At 41.8% G+C, this 12,650-nt stretch overlaps 1 long non-coding RNA gene across 1 annotated transcript in view; it reads right to left on the bottom strand.

Moving 5' to 3' along the window:
* LOC146072563 (uncharacterized) overlaps positions 1-10,635 on the bottom strand; it is a 32,510-nt gene extending 21,875 nt beyond the window's left edge. The window contains exons 1-2 of the long non-coding RNA XR_014473187.1: positions 10,457-10,635; positions 2,229-2,341 (exon numbers count right to left, since the gene is read on the bottom strand). This is a non-coding gene — a long non-coding RNA (uncharacterized LOC146072563). The remainder of the gene's footprint in view (positions 1-2,228; positions 2,342-10,456) is intronic.
* Positions 10,636-12,650: the final 2,015 nt, after the last annotated feature.

Raw genomic sequence — 12,650 nt, 5'->3', positions numbered from 1 at the left:
TCTTTATAATGGCCCTGATGTGTCATTGTTCATGTCTTTATTGAATTTAGTATTGACTAAAAACTATTTCTTTTTTAACGGGGTTTACTATCTACAACTCCTCGGGTGTGCGATGGGGTCCTCAGTGGCCCCATCGTATGCTAATGCCTTCATGTGGGCCCTTGAGAAGGATCTCTTCGCACCTCTACATCAGAGTGGATTTTTATCCATGTACGTACGTTACATCGATGACCTCTTGTTTTTATGGTCAGGGGAGGAAGAGATGCTTCTGGGGGTCCTCAATGGGCATAATACCGTTGATCACCCTGTGAAATTTACATGTATTACTAGTCATGTCTCCTTAAGCTATTTGGATGTTCAAATTAATCTCTGCCAGGGTAAAATATCCACTGGCCTACATGTTAAGGAGACAGACCGTAATTCCATACTTATACATGATAGTTGTCACCCGTTACCATTACGCCGGGGGTTACCATTCTCACAAATGCTCTGAGTAAGGAGGATTGTGAGTGATCCGGATGACACTGTAAAAACTCTTGACAATATGGTGGATCGTTTCGTTGCCAGGGGTTACCACCTCACTGACCTATTAGCCATCAAGGCAAAAGTCCTGGCAATTACGAGGGATGAGTGTCTTGAGGGGGCCAGCATTAAGGTAGGGAATGACAAAATCATTCCTTGGATTAATAAATTCTCTGAGAGTAGCGACACCATTACTGAATATGTTAAGAACATGTGGCCGGTGGTGAATTCTGATGGTAATTTGTCTGCTTTACACAACGCACGTTTAATGCCAGCATATTCGCGAGGTAGAAATTTGCGGGATTTTGTAGTGAAAACAGATATTACCGATCTTTTAAAACCCAAACCCCCGATGCATTTCCTGTCAAAAACTGCTGGTTGTTACAGGTGCGTTGGCTGCACAACGTGCAGTTCAATGCTAACGGGAAATTCTTTCCTGCATCCCTATAGCGGTAAGAAATATCCCATTAAGCATGTGTTGAATTGTTTATCCAAGTTCATTGTGTGCCTTATATATTGTCCTTGCGGATTAATATATGTAGGGAAAACTGAAACTACTTTTAGGGAACGTATGGCCAACCATAGGCTGGCAATACGATCAGCCCTAACCACAGGAGTCAGCGACCAACCTGTACCCCGACATTTTTTGTCGGCAGGTCATTCGGTAGCTAGTCTCCGCACCAAAATCATTGACCACATACCAGAACCCAGAAGGGGTGGCAATAGGAGTCAAATGTTACTAAGACTGGAAAGCAGATGGATTATGAAATTGGAGGCTATATCGCCCCGCGGCTTAAATGAGCAGCTGGGGCTACATTGCTTTCTCTGATATGGCCATGTAGCTATGTTCCACTTAGAGCATTTCTAGTCATGCCTTAGACTGTTTTATTATATTGTATTTAGAACACGGTCCCTTTAGTCTTTGGTTGATGTTTCCATTTCTATCTCATTGCGGCTAATAGTGCGCTTACTTGATGTTTCACCTTATCTAATTTTCTCTTGGATATTTTCTAGTGCAGTAACCATTTACATCGGTACAGAGACTTTGCATGTAATTTTATTGTCTGTATTATTTATTTCTTTTTATTGTATTTTTTTCAGTATATCACTTATTACACGTATAATTATTCAATTTATTATTTATCTAAAAATTTTTTTTAAAGTATGTCTATTTATTCATAAAATAATGTTTTTCACGTGTGTTCTACTGACGTCACCCCAGGCTATCTTCCTGATTGGTCATGGTTTCCGTGTGGAACCTAGACCACAGGTGTGATGGGAGTGTCTCATTAAATATTTGCTTCACTTGATTGGCTATGATGTTCCTGATGTTTTGCATAAATCCACTTGCTTGTTCATTGTCTGTATATCCCTGACGACGGGAGGGTTACCCCCCGAAACATGTCGGATAAATAAAGATTGCCTTACGTTTTTCAACAAGACTCAAGAGTGCCGCTTTATTCCCCTACCTATATGGGAATCATTGCTTCCAAGGAGGGCACCGGAGCAATTCATCCAATACACCCAGTGAGTGCCGGATCTTATTCCGAATATATATATATATATATATATATATATATATATATAATCACGTTCCCGGCTGCACTCGGTCAATAAATCAGGCATAAGCAGACGCCATAGACGCCAACGTTTCAATACATTATCGTATTTTCGTCAGGGCAGCAATTTACAAGTCAAACACTCACCATTCTTGTAGTGCTCACCATCACCAAACTTCCTCCCAGCGCCTGAAACGGACCTCCATCACCCTTGCGCCCAGGAAGTAGTCACCCTATACAGTACCTTCACCACCATATTGCTTAAGGGCAAGAACAAATGAAATATGTTACATAGATATTGGCAAGTTATACATCCACAAAAAACATCACAGAAAGCACTGTAAACCCATAGTTTCATTCAGACCTGCAGGGCTAAGGGTATTTAATAAAAAAATCCACTTTGCCTCCTTTTGCAAGAGTATCTTAGATCTATTTCCCCCACGTATAAGTGGCGGCACATGATCTATTACCATATGTTTAAAAGCTGTGGGTGAATGTCGTGCCTCTGCATAATGACGGGCTACTGGCTGATTGCTGGTCCCGGCCAAGGATGGCAGCCCGAATCGCCATCCTATGCTGTGCCATCCTGACCTTGAACTGGCAATCAGTTTTGTCCACATAATATTGTGCAGCCCAAACAATGTTGTATCTTGAAGTTTCTAGGTTCAGAGGGATGTCTAATGGTCATACCTGACAGCATGTACCCACAGGTCACACAGCCTGTACATTTATAACAGCCTAGTTTGGCACTTCCCCAAAAAGCTGTTGATTTCTTTTTGCCCATCTCTGTAACATCCGAATGGAACACAAAGTCACGTAGACTTTTACCATTAGAGTAACTAGTCATCACTTTTTTATACTTGAATGAGGTGAGGGCTGGATCTGTGGCCACGATCGGCCAATGTTTTTTTAGAGCAGATCTGGCCAACTGACTGGAGGTATTAACCCCTTCCTGACACAGCCAGTTTTTGCCTTCCTGACAGAGCCCTTTTTTTCAAATCTGACATGTATCACTTAAGTGGGGATAACTTTTTTTTTGCTTTTACTTATCCCAGTGATTTTGAGATTGTTTTCTCGTGACACATTGTACTTCAAGTTAGTGGTAAATTTGGGTCGATACAGTCTGTGTTTTTTTGTGAAAAATACCAAAATGTCGTAAAAAAATGGAAAATTTAGCAATTTGCAAAATGTTAAATTTTCTGCTTGTGAGACAAATAATCATACCACTCAAAATAGTTAATAACTAACATAGACCATATGTCTACTTTATGTTTCCATCATTATTTCAACTTCCTTTTAATTTTTTTGGACACTAGGAGGCTTACAATATGAATAGCAAATTCTCAAATTTTCAAGAAAATTTCAAACACTGATTTTTTTTTAGGGACCAGTTCAGTTCTGATGTGACTTTGAGGGACTTGTATGTGAGACACCCCCATAAATGATGCCATTTCAAAAACTGCACCCCTCACAGTATTCAAAACAGCATTTTGGAAGTTTGTTAACCCTTTAGGTGTTTCACAGGAATTAAAACAAAGTGTAGGTGAAATTTCAAAATTTCATTTTTTTTGCAGATTTGCAATTTTAATACATTTTTCTAAGGAACACAGTAGATTTTACTAGAGAAATGTGACTAAAAATTGATTCCCCCAATTCTTTTGTTTTCATAAATATCCTATATGTGGCCCTAGTGTGCACGTTGACCAAACCACAGGCTTCATAATAGAAGGAGCACCTACTTGATTTTGGAGCCTCCTTTTTATGAGATTATTTTTTAGGCACCATGTAGGTTTCTATGCACCATAAGATGCTAAAATTTAGGAACCCCCCCACAAGTGACCCCATTTTGCAAACTACACCCCTCAGGGAATTCATCTAGGGGTATAGTGTACATTTCAAACCCCCAGGGGTTTCACCAATTGTGGTACAACTGGGCAGTGAAAATGAAAAATTAAATTTTTTACACAAAAATGCAGTTCTGGCTCCAAATTTTTCATTTTCACAAGGAATGAAGGTGACAAATCACCCCAAAATCTGTGCCCCAATTTCTCCCGAGTACGGCAATGCCTCACATGTGACCAAAAAATACCATTTGGGTGCATGGCAGGACTCAGAAGGGAAGGAGTGATTTTTGGATTTTGCAGCTCAGATTCTGGTGGAATGTTGGTGGGTGCTATGTCGCATTAGCAAGACCCCCGAAGCACCAATACAGTGGAACCCCCCCACAAGTGACCCCATTTTGCAAACTACACCCCTCAGGGAATTCAACTAGGGGTATAGTGTACATTTCAAACCCCCAGGGGTTTCACCAATTTTGATACAACTGGGCTGTGCAAATGAAAAATTACATTTTTTACACAAAAATGCAGTTCTGGCTCAAAATTTTTCATTTTCACAAGGTATGAAGGAGAAAAAGCACCCCAAAATCTGTGCCCCAATTTCTCCCGAGTACGGCAATGCCTCATGTGTGACCAAAAAATGGCAGGACTCCGAAGGGAAGGAGTGATATTTGGGGTTTGCAGCACAGATTCTGGTGGAATGTTGGTGGGTGCTATGTCGCATTAGCAAGACCCCCGAAGCACCAATACAGTGGAACCCCCCCACAAGTGACCCCATTTTGCAAACTACACCCCTCAGGGAATTCAACTAGGGGTATAGTGTACATTTCAAACCCCCAGGGGTTTCACCAATTTTGATACAACTGGGCTGTGCAAATGAAAAATTAAATTTTTTACACAAAAATGCAGTTCTGGCTCAAAATTTTTCATTTTCACAAGGTATGAAGGAGAAAAAGCACCCCAAAATCTGTGCCCCAATTTCTCCCGAGTACGGCAATGCCTCATGTGTGACCAAAAAATGGCAGGACTCAGAAGGGAAGGAGTGATATTTGGGGTTTGCAGCACAGATTCTGGTGGAATGTTGGTGGGTGCTATGTCGCATTAGCAAGACCCCCGAAGCACCAATACAGTGGAACCCCCCCACAAGTGACCCCATTTTGCAAACTACACCCCTCAGGGAATTCAACTAGGGGTATAGTGTACATTTCAAACCCCCAGGGGTTTCACCAATTTTGATACAACTGGGCTGTGCAAATGAAAAATTTAATTTTTTACACAAAAATGCAGTTCTGGCTCAAAATTTTTCATTTTCACAAGGTATGAAGGAGAAAAAGCACCCCAAAATCTGTGCCCCAATTTCTCCCGAGTATGGCAATGCCTCATATGTGACCAAAAATACCAGTTGGGTGCATGGCAGGACTCAGAAGGGAAGGAGTGATTTTTGGATTTTGCAGCTCAGATTCTGGTGGAATGAATGGTGGGTGCACCCCCAAAAAGTTGCTGATCAGTTAATTTATACTGATCAGCACAAAAGGGGGGCAGCAGGGGGGGCAGCAGTCAGTTGCACAGGCAGCACAACCTTTGGTGCAACTGACAGGTATATATATAAAAAAAAAAACCCTGCACCCCCAAAAAGTTGCTGATCAGCACAGATATACTGATCAGCACAAAAGGGGGGGGGGCAGCAGACACAAAATATAGCACTCTCTGTCACTATCTCTCACTATCTGTCACTATCTGTCACTATCTGTAACTATCTGTCACTCTATGACACTGCAGCAGCAGCACACAGGAAGTGACAAGATCCAGGAAGCATACAGCTGCTGGCAGCACGCTACCAGCGGTGATCAGGTAAGTATCAGGCAAGGATCAGGTATGTATATCATGACAGATTGGTCGGTGACCGCTCTGCACGCAATTCCAGACCGGAATTACGTCTGCAGCGCAGTCACCGTTAGTTTAAATCACGCGCCATGGATGTGATTTGTCCGTCGGTCCGACGGACCAATCACAGCCTTGGGGGCAGGTGGGGTGAGGTGTGGTCATCACCGGTGACCCCCTCACGCCCCCTCACACCCGGCGGTGATTGATCCCTGTGTTACTGAGCGTCAGATTCGCGTCTGATTCGCGTCTGATTCGCCGGTAACACAGGAAAACGCTGCGATTGGTTGTTCACATTGAACAGCCAATCGCAGCGATCGCCGACGGGGGGGAGGCATCGCCGCCCCCCCTGGGCATGCTGGGACATGTCTGCTGTCAGGGACAGCAGACATCGTCCCTCTGTCACCGCGTCCCTAGACGCGGTGACAGTTTAAAGTCATGACGTATATATACGTCATGTGTCGTGAAGTACATCCCGGCCATGACGTATATATACGTCAAATGTCGGGAAGGGGTTAAACCTATTAGGCCAAATGATGGTATCAGTGTGACTTTTTTTAGCCTTTTTGCTAAGGGTACTATCTCTGGTTCTCCTCGTCACCTTATCCTTAGTTTTTATTAACTCACTCCGGTCATAGCCTCTCTGAATAAATTTCTCCATCATTAGATCCAATTGATATTTTGCCTCCTCATCACTGTTACATATTCTCCTGACTCGTAAAAGTTGGGAGAAAGGTAATCCTTTGTGTACAGATATAGGATGAAAGCTGGATGGGGGCAATAGAACATTTCTATCTGTAGGCTTAACAAATAACGTAGTAAGTAGTGTGGTACCCTGTAACCTGATCCTAACATCCAAAAAATCAATAGTGGTATTAGAGACATTGCTAGTTAATTTCACCTGACTGTCGCTAGCATTTTGTTTAGAAATCACAGCATCTAAAGACTCCTTGTCACCCCACCATAGCAGAATCATGTCATCAATGTAACGGGAGTAGTATACAATCATATCCCGTACATCACTAGATGAAAAAAATATGTCCTGTTCTACAGATATCATATATGCATTAGCATAAGCGGGGGCCACTGATGCCCCCATAGCACATCCCGATATCTGCAGAAAATTACCGCCATCATAATAGAAATAATTGCGGGTAAGCACCAGCTCCAACAGCCCACAGAAGAAATTAATGTCAGGACCCTTATAGAAAACATTATTGGTAATCAAGCGACGAGTCGCAGCTATACCTTGTAAGTGGGGTATGCATGTGTACAACGAGGCCACGTCAATACTGGCCAACACACTGATATCCTCTATACCCTCCAAATCACGCAAGGCCAATAGCAAAGCAGTTGCATCTTGTAATACACATTTAGCATTCTGTACACAGGGTTGTAAGTATGTGTCCAAGTACATAGAGACCTTGTGGAAAATCGACCCCCTAGCAGAAATTATAGGTCTGCCCGGGTGGTCCACAAGGCTCTTATGCACTTTGGGCAGCGTGTACAGTAGCGGTTTTATGGGGTATTCAGTCATAAGCAGATCACAGATATCTGAATTAATGACTCCTGAGCAGGTCGCTTCACTCAGGTATAGGTCCAGTTCATGTTTAAATGTACTAGTAGGGTCACTGTTCAATTTGGTATAAACAGAAATGTTCGATAATTGTCTCTCTATTTCTTTTTTGTAATCCACAACATCTTGAATCACAATTGAGACCCCTTTATCAGAGGCTCGTATGACAATGTCATCACGTTTCTCTAGATTATTTAAGGCAGTCCACTCACCCCTAGACAAATATATATATATGCTGTAGTGTATCCTGACGAAGGGGATCAAACCCCGAAAGCTTGATGTTTTAATACACGCTTGTTTCATATGCTGAACTTTGCCTCTGGAGTGCCATTCTTTTGGAGTCTGTGCATTGAATTTTCATTGGGCACCGGGGCCCGCTGTACATTTAACTTCATCTATATCATTGAGTGCCGGCAGATTTGAATCTTCTATATATATATATATATATATATATATATAGTAGATAGATGACCCGGCACTGTGTAAGATGAGGGATACTTGATCCGGTGCCCCCACTTCCAAACAAGGATAGATAGAAGACAGCAAATGTGTGGCACTCTGGATACCTTCTTTCATAAAAAACAGCAGACACTGTAGTCAGTTTCAACATTTCATTTCTTTATAGAAATTCTAAATAAAGAAATTTCTATAAAGAAATGAAACGTTCAAACTGACTACAGTGTCTGCTGTTTTTTATGAAAGAAGGTATCCAGAGTGCCACACATTTGCTGTCTTATATATATATATATATATATATATATATATATATATATATATATATATATATATATATATATATATATATATATATATATATAAGTAGGGTTAGGTTTATTGATATTTTTTGCTATCTGTAACCGTAGAAAGTAAACAAATAGAGCATTTACTTTTAAAATGCTGAAGTCAAAGTCTGTAAATAACACACTGATACACTATGCGACTTCTCCGGGTAAAGACGTCGCATGCGATGCCCCTTGAGCTTTCTGGGAGTTTCCCGGGTAACAGTATTGCCTACAATATATTGTTGGCGGTCCTTTTGCATATGATATATCGGTACTTGTGTAGTATCACGGCGCCCATCGCATCGCAGACCATAAGGCATGCGATGGTATGCGAGGCGATATTGCGCAATGTTCCCCAATGTCATACAATTTTAAAATTGTTTGGCACTGTATATGGCATACAATGCCATACAATGCGATGGGATGCAATTATAACTTGTATAAGCACCCTAATGGGTGCTAACAATGTTAAATGCACCCCCACGCCACCCCCACTATGAACGTGAACCCGAAGCGTGGCGAGCGCAGCGGTACGCGTCCTACGACCTTTTCATACCCTCACTATCCACGTCGGCATGGAGTTGATTTTATAAAGTGTGGCGAGCGCAGCGAGCCACCGAGCCCGAAGCGTGGCGAGTGGATGCGCATAACTTCACAGGTATACGCGTGCGCTCGCCACGCTTCGGGCTCGGTGGCTCGCTGCGCTCCCCACACTTTGTAAAATCAACTCCACGCCGACGTGGATAGTGGGGGTATAAAAAGGTCGTAGGACGCGTACCGCCACCCCTCGCGGGCTCGCTGTGCTCGCCACGCTTCGGGTTCACGTTTACACTGGGGGGGGGTGGCGTGGGGGTGCATTTAACATTGTTACCACCCATTAGGGTGCTTATACAATTTTCCATCGCATAGGGGGCTTAAATCGCATCGCATTGCAGTGCATCGGGTGTATGGCATGCGATGCGATGAAAAATCGCGCGACTAAATATCGGGGGTACCGTGATAATACACAAGTACCGATATATTGTAGGTTTTCCCATTCTTCCCAGCTGGGAGATGGTCTGAGTCGAAGGTCGGATGTACAGCACATTCAATCTCTGTCTCTGATCCAATTTGTACGGGACCCTGCATTAGGATGTTAAACACATACATTTTGGCCACTTTTCGCCCAGTTTCTCTGCCTGATCTGTCGGAATCAGGTAAAAAATGGTAAAAAGTGGTAAAAAGTGGCCAAATCGCACTAGTGTGTGACCAGCTTTAGCCAGGGATGTACCTTAAGGTAGGAAAGCGGTGCTGCCATCATGTGCACAGGTTCTTGTGGGTAGCACGATTGCTGACCCATAGCGTGTGTATTTGGACTGCAGGGTCCCTGAAAAGAGATCTATATTTTACAATGCTCCATGTTCTCAACTTCTTGGTCCCAGAAGCTAGCCACGGCAAATCCACTCAGACCCTCCTGGTGACATCATAATGTCAACTGTTAGCCAATCTGTCCTGGTAAATGGCGAATTTTAGCCATGAGACAGCTTTAGTCCTAGCTGGTGAATTGTTTGAACCTTCCGTGGGCTATTTACAATTGTCACATCAATCGCCACTATAGGTGTAGTACAGTGATGGCTAACCTTGACACTCCAGCTGTTGTTGAACTACACATCCCAGCATGCCCTGCATCAGTTTTAGCATGGCCAAATAGTAAAACTGATTCAAGTCATGCTGGGATGTGTAGTTCAACAACAGCTGGATGGTCAAGGTTCGCCATCACTGGTGTAGTAAACTGACCATTTGCAGTGTATTAATTCATAGTAAAGAGTTTCTGTGCAAATTAGGTCTTTTACCATATTGACTTTGCATTGAATAATTTCTTATACAACAGCATAATAATAAGCATAAAAAAATGTTTATTTAACAAAAGCACCATTGCAAATGATAATAATTATTAATAATAATAATAATAATAATAGTGTCCAAACATAAGTCACACAAATAGGAGCACCAGCAACACACACACTCACACACACACACACACACACACACACACACACATACGCACACGCACACACACAGCACTGTGCTCACCTGCCTTTCACATAGTATATTTACCCTGCAACAAAACACATGTGAAGGTGAAAGGGTGAAACAAGCGAGATTGGGCAGACTGTACAATAATGATGATCCCTAAACATTTTAGCCTCTGTAGAACAATAGGTAACATTACAGATTAACGTGATCTGTCAACACTCCTTTGACCCAGATGATTATGAGAGATCTATTAAGTGCCACCTACAACGCTCTGCTGCTCACCTTGGTACGACTTTGTACCCCCAGTCACATCTGAGTCATAGGTAAATATTTTCAATGCCAGGCTGCTCTTTCTCTTTGGACCCTGTGTGTATTCACCCTGATAACAAGGGTTTTCTTAGCAAAAAGATGGCCCCCATGGTGCCTTGCAAACATTTCTGTCATCCAGCCCTAGCTGCAGTACAAACAACTAGTTCACTGAATCAAATGTCCAACAATGACTTATCAGTGCTGGGGACGTGCCTCTATGGAGACTAGCTTTGCCAACCATTAGTGTATTCATGATATAAAATGACCTTTGGATGTATTTATTTTTCTTTAAAAGCACCCAGTCTTTCCACATTAGAAATTAATGGATTAACCCATGCAATGCTAAAAAAAAATGTTGTTCTGGAATTTACAAGGCCAGATGTAGATATAATAAAGTATTATTCATACAGAATGTGTTATTTTGAAGCAGAGAGGTTGTTTCTGAGTTGGGAGCAAAGAAAAAAAATGGCAACTTTATACCTGGAACATTGCACCTGCCAGGTGCAAACACATTTCATTTTATTACATGCAGAGTAAACACTATCTGTTTTTGCATGTAGTCCGGAAAAGCTGGACAGCTTTATTTCTACATTGCAATTTAGATTTGAGTTTGGACATATCCCTCTCACATCCTCCTCTCTAAACTATTTACATCTGCCCCACCTGCGGTGCAACATGCTTTTACAAAGGTACATTTATTTGCTTGTTTGCCCAACTCAGGGTAAATTTACTAACATGGGAGTTCTATGGAAGATAAGATGTTGCCAAATAGCAACCAATCAGACACGTTTTCTTATTTAGCACCTTCTAGAACCATGATGGCTAACCTTAACACTCCATCTGTTGTTGAACTACACATCCCAGCATGCCCTACATCATTTTTAGCATGGCCAAGTAGCCAAACTATAGCAGAGCATGCTGGGATGTGTAGTTCAACAACAGCTGGAGTGTCAAGGTTAGCCATCACTGTTCTATATCTAGAAGATTATAGCTAGAATCGTATTGGTTAAAACTCCCATCTTAGTAAATGTACCCCTCAGAATCAGTCCCAGAAATGACCATTAGATTAGCAGACCCAGCAGCCATGTGCACCAAAGAATGCTGTAAGATAGGCACATGCACCTTCACTCTACTTTAATGTATTAGCTTTAGCCTGCAACTCTTGGTAAAATCACTTTCTACTTTCTATTTTGCACCTGGAATTTTTTTTGCATCTTTTACTACATCACACAGTCATATTTATTTCAAATAAATTTAAATATAATAATAACAATAATAATAATAATAATAATAATAATAATAATAATAAACTGGCGTATGACACATATGGCATTAGGAAATAACTTATTATATAGCTTAAAATAAACAATAACTGGTAATACAAAGACATAACCAAAAACTACAAAACAGATAAATCAGTATACAGTCAAAATTGCAGGAGGGTATATAAAACCTATATGAATGTAATCTGCAGCCCGAAAGCCCCTTTTCTATCATTGTAAACTGTGATTCTGACAACAAAGCTGCGGGTGGCAGATCAGATCACCGTACAGAACAGCAATAGCTGGGATGCCCAAGGCTGCAGCCCCATTTCCTGCACATGTTGCCCTGCACAAAGAGAGAGATATACAGTATACTCCTCTCTTATTGTACTGTTAATCCCCTATACTGAAGTTTTCCTTCCCCAACCATCGTCTGTTCCAACGTGCAATCCATAGAAAAGCCCTAAAAGCACTGAAGTTGCTGTCACTTGTTAATATGCATCCTCTATCAGTAAACCCCACCACAGCTATGCAGTCAGTTGTTGTTTTTTTTCCAATGAAACTCCTTTACTAGAGTTTTTGAAATTGAGCTTGTGATGTAGAACCCGCTGCGTTAAATTATGATCCAAAGGCTTTGGGTGGTGACAATCAATCAGAATACCTGGGGTAGTGTGTAATGTGCGTGCTCTAAGCAGCGTGAGCAGGCTGACCCAGGACATGGTCCCCCAGCAGGTTAAATAAATATGATACCATAGACAAGCAGGGAGGATCACATAGCTGCTTCAATCAGCTGTTGATAAAATACAATCTTGCTTTAATGCACGCTGGGCAAGTTATTTAACACTTATAAAACCTGCATCCCTTTTATTTCTCCCAGTGACAAAAAAAAAAAAATTCTTTGAAAG

Source organism: Crinia signifera, chromosome 4 (assembly GCF_055691185.1).
Source record: "Crinia signifera chromosome 4, ASM5569118v1, whole genome shotgun sequence".
Classification (NCBI taxonomy): domain Eukaryota; kingdom Metazoa; phylum Chordata; class Amphibia; order Anura; family Myobatrachidae; genus Crinia; species Crinia signifera.
The sequence above is the reverse complement of the archived record's forward strand: the minus strand, read 5'-3'. Positions and strand labels throughout refer to the sequence as shown.